Raw genomic sequence first — 12,500 nt, 5'->3', positions numbered from 1 at the left:
TCATTGTCATTCAGTTCCTTTCGAAGCCAGACTGATAGCGATCAAGGGCAGAACATGATGGCCGATGTAAGCTCTGCTTTTAACAGGGAAGACATCAAATTTGAATAAATATGTACCCACCAACATCTTGTCCGTTCCTGGTTTCCGAATGCAGATGCATGAATTTTGGGTCTTCTTTAAGCCCTATGTATAATTCACAACGCGTAACTATAGGCTTTTTTTTTTTTTCATACCACTTCTATTCTTCATGGATTTTTCTGTAGTGAAAATGTTCTATATTTTTTGTTCTTCAATGATGTTTTCTACATTCGCCTTCCATCTTCCTCAGTCTTTTTTTCTTATCACAATTTTGCATTTTAGATCTTACTACTTTAGTTTATTCCCATCTTTTCACTTATTATTATTATTATTATTATTATTATTATTATTATTATTATTAAATGCTAAGCTACAGCCCTAGTTGGGAAAGCAGGATGCTTTAAGCCCAGAGGCCCCATCAGGAAAAATAGCCCAGTGAGGAAAGGAAACAAGGAAAAATAAAATATTCTAAGAACAGTAACAACATTAAAATAAATATTTCCCATATGAACTATAAAAAGTTTAACAAAACCTGAGGAACAGAAATTAGACATAATAGTGTGCCCAAGTGTACCCTCAAGCAAGAGAACTCTAACCCAAGTTAGTGGAAGACCATGCTACAGAGTCTATGGCACTACCCAAGACTAGAGAACAATGGTTTGATTTTGGAGTGTCCTTCTCCTAGAAGAGCTGCCTACTAAAGCTAAAGAGTCTCTTTTACCTTTACCAAGAGGAAAATAGCCACTGAACAATTACAGTGTTGTAGTTAACCCCTTGGGTGAAGAAGAATTGTTTAGTAATCTCAGTGTTGTCAGGTGTATGAGGACAGAGGAATATCTGTAAAGAATAGGCCAGACTATTCGGTGTCTGTGTAGGCAAAGGGAAAGAACCGTAACCAGAGAGAAGGATCCAATATGGTACTGTCTGGCCAGTCAAAGGACCCCCTAACTCTCTAGCGGTAGTATCTCAACGGGCGGCTGGTGCACTGGCCAACCTACTACATACTCCTAGAAGAGCTGCCTACCAAAGCTAAAGAGTCTCTTTTAGCTTTACCAAGAGGTAAATAGCCACTGAACAATTACAGTGTTGTAGTTAACCCCTTGGGTGAAGAAGAATTGTTATGATGACAGCGGTCGTACAATTAAGAATATATATATACATATATATATATATATATATATATATATATATATATATATATATATATATATATATTTTTTTTTTTTTTTTTTTTTTTTTTTTTTTTTTTTACTAATATTTATAACCATCACTCCTATTGTCACTGGGGTTCTTCACTCCAATCTCTTCAGGGTAGATCTCGCTCTTCTCGGGTTCCTTAATGACTATCCATCTGGTCGAAGTAATGCGCTGACTATTTCTCCACACATGATAATTGTTACCCTTGAAGACGTGGGGGCTTTGCTGCATTTGCAAGCAGTTAGGTGGTAATTTCGAGCCCGTTTATCGAACCACAGTTGGTTGTTTTTTTTTTTTTTTTTTTTTTTTTTCAAGAATATAATTTGAATTTTTTTTTTTTTAAGAATTTAATATGAAATTTTTTTTCATCATTGGGTATATTTTGCATCATTTACTGAGTTTTTTTTTTCTTTTTCAAGAATTTAATTTGAAATTTTTTTTTCATCATTGGGTATATTTTGTATCATTTACTGATAGTTTTTTTTTTCAAGAATTTAATTTGAATTTTTATTTTATCATTGGGTATATTTTGCATCATTTACTGAGTTTTTTTTTTTCTTTTTCAAGAATTTAATTTGAAATTTTTTTTTATCATTGGGTATATTTTGTATCATTTACTGATAGCTTTTTTTTTTATTAAGAATTTAATTTGAATTTTTTTTTTATCATTGGGTATATTTTGTATCATTTACTGATAGTTTTTTTTTTTTTTTTAAGAATTTAATTTGATATTTTTCATTTATCATTGGGTATATTTTGTATCATTTACTGATAGCCTTTTAATGTATTATGGAGGTGAATATTACAGTATAGACCTGAGATATATCTAAAACTATTTCTTTACCAACCCTTTAAGGGGGTGCAAGTTTATCAGTGACTAGAGTTAGGACCTTGATACAAACTCGTGCACCTAGAAATGCTCTGGAGAGTTAACAACCGAGACCAGTCAATGTTCTGCGCTTGAAGCATTTACTCGTAACTTTCCAAAAAACGGGGTCCAGGATTTGTCAAAGACAAATAACGTTGTTTGGGCACAACAGATGAAGTTATGTGTGCTCCTGGTTACTCAGTCTTAAGACTCTTTCTCTCTCTCTCTCTCTCTCTCTCTCTCTCTCTCTCTCTCTCTCTCTCTCTCTCTCTCTCTCTCTCTCTCTCATTGGTAGCTCTTGCAGATCATAAATAAGGAGCCTTGCATCAATTTCTGAGCAAACTAAGAAACTATTTGTGTGAAGTCATTTACCTTAAAAGCCTACTTGTCTCAATTAGCTTTAACAGTAGATTGTGTACTCTGTTCTTTGATGTGGGTGTGTGTTGCAGCCTCAGGTTATTGAGAGAGAGAGAGAGAGAGAGAGAGAGAGAGAGAGAGAGAGAGAGAGAGAGAGAGAGAGAGAGAGAGACTTAACTGATCAGTGTTGTCAAAATGCGAACTGATGCACCGGGCACCTTCTTACATGCTAACTGAGACATCAAATATGAAGAGTGGGCATAGTTTCTCTCGCTATCTCTCATGTTTCTCTCTTTCTGTCTGACGAAGCGTCAAATATGAATATCTGTTCGGCGCATCAGCTTTGAAACGTGTCAGGTGGATTTACACTAGATGTGTTTATGTGGGAGATGACGGGCGTCTAAGATTGTTGTTACTTTGTTCGCATAATTTTCGTTTTCCTTTGATCACTAATGTTCTATTCCTACTGATAACACTCGTTTTTATTCATCACCATCTGCATCCTCATCGTCATTATTATTAACATCGTCAAGTAATACTTTTGGGATCTTAATTCTCTTCAGAGAAATAAATTTGGTGCAGACTACGTTATTTGCTTCAATAACTAATATTCCCTTATATGGCGTTCCCACATCTCTCTCTCTCTCTCTCTCTCTCTCTCTCTCTCTCTCTCTCTCTCTCTCTCTCTCTCTCTCTCACACACACACACACACACACACACACCAGTTTTATAGGTATGTATGTACAAAACCACAAAAGAAAAAGGGAAAACTAGGTTTTAGGAAACCAATCCTAGTCAAAATTTCCCACTTTTTCGAACTTCCATATCATAATACATCAGGTATTTATAATTTCTCACAGTAGGATATAAACGTTCCTTCAAATTAATTTCCATATTCTTCATGATCTACTTGAGTGCTTCCACCATTGCAGTTATAACTATTATGCCTTAAATTACTATCTGTCATAAGTACGTATATTCATTAACATATCTCGAGAGGTTCGTCCATAACTAGTATTTGTTGTCTGTCTGCATTTTCATTAAACGTTATCTTAGTTTTACTCACATTCTCTATTCAAATCCTGTAACATCTTTTGTAATTCCATCTTTGATTCACTAAACACATCTATGGCATCTGCAAATCTCAAGTTGTTTGTGTATTTTCCGTTAATATTCATTCATACATTTAACCAATCTAAATGGTTAAAAACTACTACTAGGTATGCTATAAATAATTTAGGAGATGGGTTCTCCCTTTCTAACTCCTTCCTAAATCGGATTTTTTTCTATATCTTTATGTAGTTATAGGATTATTGTACTTCCTGTATAGATATCTTCAATTGATCTAGCATAAGATTCTTTTCTTTGTTTTAGAAAGGCTTTCATTACTGCTGAGGTTTTGACAGAATCGAAACCTTTCTCGTAGCCTATAAATGCCATACGTAGTGGTTTGTCATATTCTGTGATTTTTCCATTAGCTAGTTAATTACATGGATATGGGCAGTTGTTTAATACCCACTTCTAAAGCCTGAGTACTCTCTTGGTTGATTAAAGTCTAGCTGTCTTTTTATTCGGCCTAATATGATTTTGGTATATAATTGATATGTTACTGAGATTTTCCTATCTATAGGTATAGAGCATTCACGCAGACATTTGGCGTAGAGTTCACTGAGTTTTACTACAACGAATTCTCCTCCATCTATCATTTATTGACTTGATAGGCTATTTTTTCCTGCTACTTCGTTTCTTTTCATAACCTTTTATGTTTTCTTTACCTTTTTGTTACGCTTGATACCGGCTCTGGTGTTTTATTATTGCTCTTGAAGTTATTTCTTATCACTATTGTATAGCATAGTATAGAAATCATCTGCAATTTTTATCACACTATCTCTATTGTGGGTAGTATTTCAATTTCCATCCTTTAAAGCGAAAATCTGTTGGCACCCTGTTCTAAGTCATCTTTTCATCAATTCGATGCTTCTACCTTTCTATAGTGGTTCATCAATTTTGGTTTGATTGTGTTTACGAATATCTTGGATTTTTAGTTTGTTTAATGTTTTGGAAAGTTCTGCTACTTTTATTTAATCCCTCTTGGATTTTACCGTCATTTCCAATCTCTTTATTATCTGATAGTTTTCCTTGATCTTGATTCGGAACTTTTACACGTATCTCTTCTGCTGATTCCCATACAGAGTTTGTTTAATTGCTGTTCACTTCTTCTTTACATGCGTCCAATTTATCATGTAGGTTGGAGTACCTATTTTGTATGGCTAAATTAAACTCGTCAGATTTTTTTTTCTAACTAAAAAAGTGTTTTTCTTTCTTAAAATTAATTTTTCTCTTTTTCCGGAGATGAAAATAAATTTTGCTTTTCACCATTCTATGATCACTTGACAACTTATTTAAAAATAGTACATCTTTTAACTAAATTGGGGTTTTCAATTAGAATAAAATCTATTTCATTTTTCGTTTCACCATTTGGGCTTCTCCATGTCCGTTTTCTATGTTCCTTTTAATAACAGAAGGTATATATTATAAACATACATAGGCCTGCACATACATATGCATGAGTCATACATTGTATATGCATATACGTTGTTTGAATATATATATATATATATATATATATATATATATATATATATATATATATATATATATATATATATATATATATATATATTTTAAATAACAATCTCAAACGACGTTTCATATCGAATTCTGCCTAAGGAATATATATCTACTGGAAATTCATTTATAATAAATGCTTCTCTCTGGGAGATAACTAAACAATACCTCTGATTCGAAATAACGCAAGCAGTGGACCTTACAAATAGTCATATATATATATATATATATATATATATATATATATATATATATATATATATATATATATATTTATTTATTTATATGTGTATATATATACTTATATATATATCTATATTATATATATATATATATATATATATATATATATATATATATGTATATATATATATATGTATATATATCTATATTAATATATATATATATCTATAATATGTATACAGTATATATATACACTTATATATATCTATATATTAATATATATATATGTATATATATACATATATATATACTGTATATATATTTATATATATATTTATATATATACTTATATATGTATCTATATATACATAAATATATGTGCTTAAATATGTATCTGTATATATATATATATATATATATATATATATATATATATATATATATATATATATATATATATATATATACACAGTATATATATATATGTGTATATATATATATATATATATATATATATATATATATATATATATATATATACACAGTATGTATATATTCATATATATAAATATTTCATATATATATATATATATTCATATATATATATATATTTATATATATATATGTATGTATATATATATTTATGTATATATATATATATATATATATATATATATATATATATATATTTATATATACTCATATTTATATATATATATACATATATATATATATATATATATATATATATATATATATATATATATTTATGTATATATATATACATATTTATATATACTCATATTTATATATATACATATATATATAGACATATATATATATATATATATATATATATATATATATATATATATAAATATATATATATATATATTTATATATACTCATATTTATATATATATATACATATATATATATATATATATATATATATATATATATATATATATATATATATATATATATATATATTACAATTTGTTTATATATTTAAATACTTCCAGAGAACAAGGCTATTGGGAGGACCATCTTAGTGCCCGTTTTCCTCCCAAGATAGAAGAAAACAAAAATCGAAGAAAAAATGGTGGTACTTTACACGAAAGTAGCAATAAATGCAGGAATGATTGATGTGGTTATTTAGGCCCGCAAATGCAGGAGCGATTGATGTGGTTATTTGAGCTTGCAAATGTACGAGTGTTTGATGTAGTTATTTGGACCAGCAAATGCAGGAGCGATTAATGTGGTTATTTACACATGCAAAGGCAGGAGTAATTGAAATGGTTTTTACGCCCTCAAATGCGGAGCGGTTGATGGTGTTATTTAGGCCTGCAAATGCAGCAGTGATTGATGTGGTTATTTTGGACCGCAAATGCAGGAGTGATTGATGTGATTATTTGGGACAGCAAATGCTGGAGTGATTGATATGATTATTTAGGCCTGCAAATGCAGAAGTGATTGATATGATTATTTGGGACAGCAAATGCTGGAGTGATTGATGTTGTTATTCCGGCCTGTAAATGCAGGAACGATTGATATGATTATTTAGGCCTGCAAATGCAGGAGTGACTGATGTGGTTATTTAGGCCCGCAAATGCAAGAGCGATTGATTCGCCTGCAAATGCAGCAGAATGGCGTCTCTTGACTATGAAACAAAAACTAATTCTTAAAAATATCTAGTGTTATTATAACATTAATGATATAATCATGCCTTTAATCATTACAAAATAGATTATCAGCTTCTGTTAAACCCTAGCAGTACCAGCTGAACTCGGTTGAGTCCCTTGTTAGGCTGGAGGAACGTAGAGAGTAGAGGTCCCATTTTTTGTTTTGTTTCGTTTGTTGATGTCGGCTACCCCCCAAAATTGGGGGAAGTGCCTTGGTATATGTATGTATGTATGTATATGAATATTTAGAGAGCAGACGTTCTCATAATTGTCTTAAGCATCTCTATTCGTTCTGATAGGTTGGAATTGATACCCAGTCGTGGTCTAAGTCACACGGTTGAGCCTTGTTGAAAAGTGCGCGTTCATAAATTAATATAGAACTTGCTGAATAGAAATAGTTTAAAATTCAAACCTTTTAAAGTAAAATAGATGAAGTACATTGCGTTATTTGATCAGCGAAGATGCTCAAGGTGAATTGTTTAGTCAGGTTGAAGCTTCTGGCATCTTATGTCGGAATTACTTTTCGATCTGAAGTCACGAGAGTGAAAATTATCACACAGGTAACCTTGGCAGTCATGCAAAACGTCTTCAGTTCCATTATAGCTCGAAGATGATTTTACTATTAAATTACACGTTTTCTAATATCTCTCTTCTGATAAGTGTAATTTCGTTGCTTATATACTGCAGGCATAAGAAAAATTTTGTGATGAGATTAACCTATGGTCGTCCTTGATGTAGCGGTCTGGAGATTTACATTAAATTACACATTTTCTAATATCTCTCTTCTGATAAGTGTAATTTCGTTGCTTATATACTGCAGGCATAAGAAAAATTTTGTGATGAGATTAACCTATGGTCGTCCTTGATGTAGCGGTCTGGAGATTTACATTAAATTACACATTTTCTAATATCTCTCTTCTGATAAGTGTAATTTCGTTGCTTATATACTGCAGGCATAAGAAAAATTTTGTGATGAGATTAACCTATGGTCGTCCTTGATGTAGCGGTCTGGAGATTTACATTAAATTACACATTTTCTAATATCTCTCTTCTGATAAGTGTAATTTCGTTGCTTATATACTGCAGGCATAAGAAAAATTTTGTGATGAGATTAACCTATGGTCGTCCTTGATGTAGCGGTCTGGAGATTTACATTAAATTACACATTTTCTAATATCTCTCTTCTGATAAGTGTAATTTCGTTGCTTATATACTGCAGGCATAAGAAAAATTTTGTGATGAGATTAACCTATGGTCGTCCTTGATGTAGCGGTCTGGAGATTTACATTAAATTACACATTTTCTAATATCTCTCTTCTGATAAGTGTAATTTCGTTGCTTATATACTGCAGGCATAAGAAAAATTTTGTGATGAGATTAACCTATGGTCGTCCTTGATGTAGCGGTCTGGAGATTTACATTAAATTACACATTTTCTAATATCTCTCTTCTGATAAGTGTAATTTCGTTGCTTATATACTGCAGGCATAAGAAAAATTTTGTGATGAGATTAACCTATGGTCGTCCTTGATGTAGCGGTCTGGAGATTTACATTAAATTACACATTTTCTAATATCTCTCTTCTGATAAGTGTAATTTCGTTGCTTATATACTGCAGGCATAAGAAAAATTTTGTGATGAGATTAACCTATGGTCGTCCTTGATGTAGCGGTCTGGAGATTTACATTAAATTACACATTTTCTAATATCTCTCTTCTGATAAGTGTAATTTCGTTGCTTATATACTGCAGGCATAAGAAAAATTTTGTGATGAGATTAACCTATGGTCGTCCTTGATGTAGCGGTCTGGAGATTTACATTAAATTACACATTTTCTAATATCTCTCTTCTGATAAGTGTAATTTCGTTGCTTATATACTGCAGGCATAAGAAAAATTTTGTGATGAGATTAACCTATGGTCGTCCTTGATGTAGCGGTCTGGAGATTTACATTAAATTACACATTTTCTAATATCTCTCTTCTGATAAGTGTAATTTCGTTGCTTATATACTGCAGGCATAAGAAAAATTTTGTGATGAGATTAACCTATGGTCGTCCTTGATGTAGCGGTCTGGAGATTTACATTAAATTACACATTTTCTAATATCTCTCTTCTGATAAGTGTAATTTCGTTGCTTATATACTGCAGGCATAAGAAAAATTTTGTGATGAGATTAACCTATGGTCGTCCTTGATGTAGCGGTCTGGAGATTTACATTAAATTACACATTTTCTAATATCTCTCTTCTGATAAGTGTAATTTCGTTGCTTATATACTGCAGGCATAAGAAAAATTTTGTGATGAGATTAACCTATGGTCGTCCTTGATGTAGCGGTCTGGAGATTTACATTAAATTACACATTTTCTAATATCTCTCTTCTGATAAGTGTAATTTCGTTGCTTATATACTGCAGGCATAAGAAAAATTTTGTGATGAGATTAACCTATGGTCGTCCTTGATGTAGCGGTCTGGAGATTTACATTAAATTACACATTTTCTAATATCTCTTTTCTGATAAGTGTAATTTCGTTGCTTATATACTGCAGGCATAAGAAAAATTTTGTGATGAGATTAACCTATGGTCGTCCTTGATGTAGCGGTCTGGAGATTTACATTAAATTACACATTTTCTAATATCTCTTTTCTGATAAGTGTAATTTCGTTGCTTATATACTGCAGGCATAAGAAAAATTTTGTGATGAGATTAACCTATGGTCGTCCTTGATATAGCGGTCTGGAGATTTACATTAAATTACACATTTTCTAATATCTCTTTTCTGATAAGTGTAATTTCGTTGCTTATATACTGCAGGCATAAGAAAAATTTTGTGATGAGATTAACCTATGGTCGTCCTTGATATAGCGGTCTGGAGATTTACATTAAATTACACATTTTCTAATATCTCTTTTCTGATAAGTGTAATTTCGTTGCTTATATACTGCAGGCATAAGAAAAATTTTGTGATGAGATTAACCTATGGTCGTCCTTGATATAGCGGTCTGGAGATCTACATTAAATTACACATTTTCTAATATCTCTTTTCTGATAAGTGTAATTTCGTTGCTTATATACTGCAGGCATAAGAAAAATTTTGTGATGAGATTAACCTATGGTCGTCCTTGATATAGCGGTCTGGAGATCTACATTAAATTACACATTTTCTAATATCTCTTTTCTGATAAGTGTAATTTCGTTGCTTATATACTGCAGGCATAAGAAAAATTTTGTGATGAGATTAACCTATGGTCGTCCTTGATATAGCGGTCTGGAGATTTACATTAAATTACACATTTTCTAATATCTCTTTTCTGATAAGTGTAATTTCGTTGCTTATATACTGCAGGCATAAGAAAAATTTTGGGATCAGATTAACCTATTGTCGTCCTTGATATAGCGGTCTGGAGATTTACATTAAATTACACATTTTCTAATATCTCTTTTCTGATAAGTGTAATTTCGTTGCTTATATACTGCAGGCATAAGAAAAATTTTGGGATCAGATTAACCTATGGTCGTCCTTGATATAGCGGTCTGGAGATTTACATTAAATTACACATTTTCTAATATCTCTTTTCTGATAAGTGTAATTTCGTTGCTTATATACTGCAGGCATAAGAAAAATTTTGGGATCAGATTAACCTATTGTCGTCCTTGATATAGCGGTCTGGAGATTTACATTAAATTACACATTTTCTAATATCTCTTTTCTGATAAGTGTAATTTCGTTGCTTATATACTGCAGGCATAAGATAAATTTTGTGATGAGATTAACCTATGGTCGTCCTTGATGTAGCGGTCTGGAGATTTCTAATTCTTCGCAATATCTTGTATGCGGAACCAAGTGGAGCTGCAATTTCCTCGGTTTTAGCGTAATCTTTCGGCATTAGAGATTGTTATGCGATTTCTGCTCTCGTGGCGTTTCTGTTGTTGCTCTGTGCTCTATCTTCATATCTTTATGTATCTATATTGAAGGTGAAGGTTATCTTTAATTACATAGAAGGTTATTGTATAAACATTTGTTTAGATAAGTTGTTTATTCTTGTGCTGTGTATGACTGGATCCAACGTCGTAGAAGTGTATTTCATGCTTATCATTTTCTTGACTTATATTATTTTTACGCTATTTGTTTAGATTAATCCTGAAGATAATCTGTTATCCGTATGGCATATTTTTTAAGGTTGTATATTTAATAAATTATAATAATTAGCGTCATTATTGATGAAACTATTCGGTACAAAGATTTCTTTTTTAAAAAAGATTGTGTGAATGAATGGACCATTAAGTGATTAGCAATGGCTCACTTCAATCTTCATAGTGATATGGCGATTTTTTTCTTTTGTACGTGACCGTCATGATAAGCCATGATAAATTCAACTCCTTAGTAAAATTTATTGAACTTGTTAATAGTGGGTCAATGTCAGGCCTGTTCAGTCGTGCCGAAAATAACGTTTCACGGAAACGCGGAAAGTGAACCTTAATATTTTGAGGAGTGAGAAGGAGAGATATCGTGGCAAGCTTCCCCCAGTTAATGCGTTCTTGACCCATAATCTTAATTGCTGAATCTATTTATATTATAGTATCTATTATTCCAAATTTTCTCTACACACAAATTTATTATACATTGCTATTTTTCCTTACACCCTTTCATCTGTTTATATGTGCAAATATGAACATATAAAAGAGCAAATGCTTTTTGGTTGACCAGGCGGACATGAGTCTTTTTATAGTTTATTTATGACATATTTGTTTTTGATCTTGTTAATAGTTTATATATGACATGTCTGTTTTGACGTTGTTACTTATTTTAGAATGATTTATTGTTAATTTGTTCTCTTCATTTATTTATTTCCTTATTTCCTTTCCTCACTGGGCTATTTTTCCCTGTTGGAGCCCCTGGGCTTATAGCATCTTGCTTTTCCAACTAGTGTTGTAGCTTGGATAGTAATAATAATAATAATAATAATAATAATTGCCGATCAGATGTTTTCCCAATCGTAGCTAATACTGTTTTCCTCTTAATAATAATAATAATTACCTATCAGATGTTTTCCCAATCCTAGCTAATACTGTTTTCCTCTCTTTTGCAGGTAGGCGAAGGTCATTAGCATGAAAAGGCGATTCACAGTGATTACAGCTGACTGGTTTGTTATTCAGTGTAGAGTACTTTGATCATCATTGCATTTTTATAAGCAATTGAATGTTCTCAGGGTGTTACTTATTACAAACTTGCATTTTATATCATGGGGATGTGTTGTTACTGATGTTGTTTTTATTGTCAGTAGAGAAAGCTTTATGTTGCATATATACATATATATATATATAGATATATATATATATATATATATATATATATATATATATATATATATATATATATATATATATATATATATATACACACTATGTAAATGTGTATATATATAGATATATAAATAAATTTCTACCTCATACTTGGGATCGAACGCTAGCCCCTTCCAATATATATACATACATATATAT

Source organism: Palaemon carinicauda, chromosome 33, assembly GCF_036898095.1.
Source record: "Palaemon carinicauda isolate YSFRI2023 chromosome 33, ASM3689809v2, whole genome shotgun sequence".
Taxonomy (NCBI): domain Eukaryota; kingdom Metazoa; phylum Arthropoda; class Malacostraca; order Decapoda; family Palaemonidae; genus Palaemon; species Palaemon carinicauda.
The sequence above is the reverse complement of the archived record's forward strand: the minus strand, read 5'-3'. Positions refer to the sequence as shown.